The sequence below is a fragment of the Mastomys coucha genome, chromosome X (genome assembly GCF_008632895.1).
Source record: "Mastomys coucha isolate ucsf_1 chromosome X, UCSF_Mcou_1, whole genome shotgun sequence".
NCBI lineage: Eukaryota > Metazoa > Chordata > Mammalia > Rodentia > Muridae > Mastomys > Mastomys coucha.
The window spans coordinates 80,774,982-80,779,996 of record NC_045030.1 but is presented as its reverse complement, the minus strand read 5'-3'; the positions used below and the strand labels follow the sequence as shown (position 1 = coordinate 80,779,996).

Genomic DNA, 5,015 nt, shown 5'->3' with positions numbered 1-5,015 from the left:
GGGCTGTGGTAGGGTTGTAAAGTGAATTAATTAATTAATTAAAGGAAAAAGTATAATATATAACTGTTATTACTCCTTTGATAAATGGTTGTGACAGCAAATAGATATTGGTTTGCATTGATAAGGGCATACTACCAGTTTCAAAATCTATCAATTTAATTATGATAAAATTAAATTGACTTAATGTACACATGAATAAAAGCAAGATCAAAAGAAAATTCATTTTCATTTGGAAATATAAGGGAATGAAGTGACAAAACTAACTGAGTATGCTTTACCCAACTCTACTGTAATGAACTGCTCAATTTAAACTTTTTTATTAGATTTTAAAACCTGCTAATTGATGGGTTATTTTTAGTATCATTTCTTGTGGATACTCATAAAACTATGAATACTCATGCAATTATATAATACAGCTCATTTCTTATAAACAGAAACATTTAATTTAAAATAAATAAAAGCAGACCTAGCCTCATGGTATTTGTACCACAGCATTTTGAAAAGCAATTATAGTATTGATTTGCCAATAAAAATAAAACAATAAGAGTGGATTCACCCAGTTATTCTTTTTCAATTGGAGGGCAATTTAAATTATAGAGGTGATAAAGAAGTCAAAGTTAGCAAACTCCAAAGCCAACTATCACTATCCTTCAGACATTTTACTTTTAATCTTGCTAGTAATTTGTCTGCATATTATACAAGCATTTTTATATAACTTGTAAAATTTGAAAGTTAGTTTCCCCTCTGGCAAGCTATTAACAATAACTTTAAATTGCTGAAGTGCTGTGCAAGCATGAGAACTGTGTTCCAATACCTAGCACCAACAGTTGGGTGTGGTTATATCAGCCTGAAAAAATAAAAAAAAAACAAAAAAAACAAAAACAAAAAAAAAAAACTACTCAAAGTGTTTACTTACAAGTTCGTATTCCAAAGGCTAACAAGTTAATACAAAAAGTGATTCCATCTCAATGGTAACATATTCTAAATATATTTGCAATAAACTCAATGTCCGTTCTGAATTATTGAGTTATTGGCCATGTACCTATTTTACTAAGTGATTAAGTAGAAACAGAAGCCTACTAATAAAGCAGGATAATTTTCTTTAGTTTCTACAGTTACAGTGAGTAATTACACTGCCATGAAAGCAATTATTCAATCTTACAATAAGAATAGGACCTAATCATGCATTCTGCATTACACAGAAAAAAATTGGGAATCATAAATATCTTTAAGAATCTAAATTTCAAAACAAGAGAATGTAAACAGATGCTGTCAGTAATTGCTGCCACCTAGCGCTGAACACACTGCAATAGCAGCTTCTGAATAAAGCTTAGTTTCAAGGAAGGCAACATAAAGAATACAGAGCCACCTAGTGACAATTTAGCAGTTCAGAACTGTAGTCCTTGTTTTAAAATAAATAGTGCTAAGTATCAGATTTTCATGAATGTAGAATATTTTTAGTTTATCCCAGGAATCTTACCTTCTAAAATATTTGTCAGAACTGACTCAATCCTGTAATCTTAATTCAGCCTGCCGTGTGCTTTGGTACAATATATGAATTAACAATTTTTTTTTTATGTTTGTGTGTATGTGTGTGTGTTTCTGTGTTTGTATGTGTGTGTTTGCACATTTGTGTGTGGTGTATACACGTGTGTGCACATGTTTATGACTGTGGAGGCAACATGTTCAACATTTTGTATCTTCCTCTTTTGTTTCCATCTTTTTTTTTTTTTTTTTTTGAGATAGTTTCCCATTGAACCTGGAAGTTAACATTTAAATGAGCCTGGCCAGAAAGTTCTTTGGATCCTCCTATCTCAACTTCCCAAGAGCTGGGGTCCCGAGCTGACACCACCACATCCAGCCTTTCATATGGATGCTAGGAAACTGAACTCAGGTCCTCATTCTTCCACAGCAAGCACTGTATCCACCAACCATCTCCCAGTCTATGTTTTCCATTTTAACAGGGTCAAAAATATTTATCAAAAGAGGAATATCATCCTGTGACATATGAAAACTGTATGGAGTTTTTATTTTATTGTCCATAAATAAAATTTAAATGTAACTATGCCCATTTGCATGTTGTGTGTATTTGCTGTTAGCCCACAATGAAAATGTTAAATAGAAGAAATGCTAAATAAAAGAAAATGTTAAATAGAAGAAATCATGTGCAGAGGAAAGTCTGAAATACTTTACAACTGGCTCTTTACAGAGGTAGGTTTGATGACCTCCCTCTAAAATATATTGCAATAGAAAATTTAAAAAGTATCCCATGAAGAATGTACAGTTTTATGTATTTTGTATATCTATGCATATGTGTGTGTATAATTGTATCTCTTGTTTTTTAATATAGCCATTATTTGCTTAATTTATTAAGTTCTAATTAAACATTGCATTCCACAAATCTAGATGTGACTATTTACAGTTTCACTCTGAAGGAGCTTAGAATAAAAATGTCAAGGTTGATTTCCATTCTTATTTTAAATTTTCCCCTTTTGTTATGAACTTAACTTGTATATTAGTTGTACAAAGGCTCCATGAGATTCAGGCAATCTCTCTGTCTCCCTTGTACTGTCTAAGTATGTTGTGGATGGGATGGCCCTGGTGCTGCTTGTATTTTGATGTTAATTCCACTTCCCCAGGAGAGGTTGTCTGGAATGAGAAATGAGTCACATACTCAGGTGACTTCTTATGAACCATCACCTAATTAATAAAGGAACCAAACACTGGGCAAGTAGGTGGGACTTCTGGGTTAAAGATGAGAAGAGAGTAGACAGGAGAGAGACAGGGGCTTTTAGACAGGGATAGCATGAGGAGAAGATGTAGCTACTAGTGTCTCCCAATTTATATGGCGAATCCACCAGGATTTGCCACTGGAGGATTTAGGTTTGATATGGCTTACAAGATTAGGATTCTAGTTGATGGGCCCAACGATTGAGTTACTATTGTTTCTGAACTAAGTTTGTGTGGTGTTATTCTTCACATGATGGCTCCACTAGGTTCCAGAGAGAAAAGTACAGTGGCAAAGAGTGGGTTTGCCTGATGTGCACCACAAAAGGCCATGGAAGTTTTGAAGCATGGGTCTGGTGTGGTAGCAACCACCTAGTGGGAACTTAGTGAGCTGGGTAGAGAAATTTTGGAGCTCTGAGTCAGAGAGTCTCCACAAGATAAGAACAGGTTAGCGATTGCCTGACAGTGCATGGCCAGCCAGCCCACCGAGACAGCGAGTAGCTGGAGATAGTGCAGGATGGTGCTACTTTTTTATTATTTCCTGCAAAGACATAAGAGTGTTTCACTCAATCTGAATATTTTTTTACAAAGATTCAGAAGTGACAAGAAGTGGTAAATTATCACCTAGGTTTCCAATGTGTTCACAAAAGATATTGAGGATCTCTGATCATTTCTAGAGGAGGCCTAAGAGGCCCCAGGAACATTCAGATCTACCTGGGGCACAGCCAGCAGAGGTGAACAGTATGCTATTCTCTGAACTCCATTGTCAAGCCCACTGCTCTGCTTGTTTCCCTGAAAAGGCCTGTCAGCCCACACCAGGGAAAAGCAAGTGGCTAAAGGCCGGCATAAGAATAAAATCAACAAAATCCAGGCCAATATGGACCACCAGAGGCTACTTATGCTACTACAGCAGACCTTAGATATCATAACACATTGAAAGCAAGAAAATGTCCTTAAATCTAATCTTATAAAGATGATGGAGACCTTTAAAAAACAAAAAACAAAAGAATAAATAGTTTAAAGAAATACAAGAAAAAAATCAAACGTGAAGGAAATGGATAACACTGTTCAAGATCTGAAAACAGAAATAGATGCAATAAAGAAAACACAAACTGAGGCAATCCTGGAGATGGAAAACCTAGGGAAGAGAAGAGGAACTACAGACTCAAGCATCAGCAACAGACTATAGGAGATGGGAAAGAGAACCTCAGGCATAGGAAATACAACTGAAGAAATCAATACATCAGTCAAAGAAAATGTTAAATCTAAAAAGTTCCTAACATAAAATATTCAAGAAATATGGAACATGATGAAAAGACCAAACAATAATAGGAATAGAAGGAAAAGACTCCTAATCCCAAGGTCCAGAAAATATCTTCAATAAAGTCATAGAAGAAAATTTCCTCAACCTAAAGAGATACCTGAAAACATGTAAGAAGCTTACAGAACACCAAATAGAATAAACCAGAAAAGAAAATCCTTCCACCACATAATAATCAAAATGCTAAATGTACTGAACCAAGAAAGAATATTAAAAGTTGCAAGGGGAAAAAGACAGGTAACATATTAATACAGACCTATCAGACTTACAACATACATCTCAACAGTGACTCTAAAAGAATGAAGGGCCTGGCCAGATGCTTTCCAGACTCTAAAAGACCACAGATATCTATAACCAAAAAACAATTTTAACCATTATAGCTAGAGAAAACAGCTATAATGAGATTTTCCATGCAAAGTCAAATTTAAACAATATCTATCTACAACTCCAGCCCTACAGAAGATAACAGAAGGAAAATTCCAACCCAGGTTTTTAAGTATACCCCCCCAAAAAAACCACAGGAAATAAATAACACAACATCAGCCAAACAAAAAGAAAAGAAACATACACACACATACACACTCAACCACCAATAACATCAAAACAGGAATTAACAATAACTAGTCATCAACATTAATGGGCTAAATTACACAATAAAAAGACACAGGATTATAGAATGGATGTGAAAACACAATCTACATATAAGAAACACATGTCAGCAACATAAATAAACATTCTCTCAAAGTAAACGGCTGGAAAACTCAACAAACCAAACAAATAGACCCAAAAGTCAAGCTGGAATATCCATTCTAATATCTAATAAAATAGACTTTCAGCCAAAATTAATCAGAAGAACATTTCAGACCCATAAAAGGAAAAGTCTGCCAGGTTGATATCTTAATTCTGAACATCTATTTTCCAAAGGGCACTCACATTTGTGAGAAAGAAAAAAAGAAAGAAAGAAAGA

At 34.7% G+C, this 5,015-nt stretch overlaps 1 pseudogene; it reads right to left on the bottom strand.

The window, feature by feature from the left end:
* LOC116085871 overlaps positions 1-5,015 on the bottom strand; it is a 26,475-nt pseudogene that overhangs the window by 6,617 nt on the left and 14,843 nt on the right.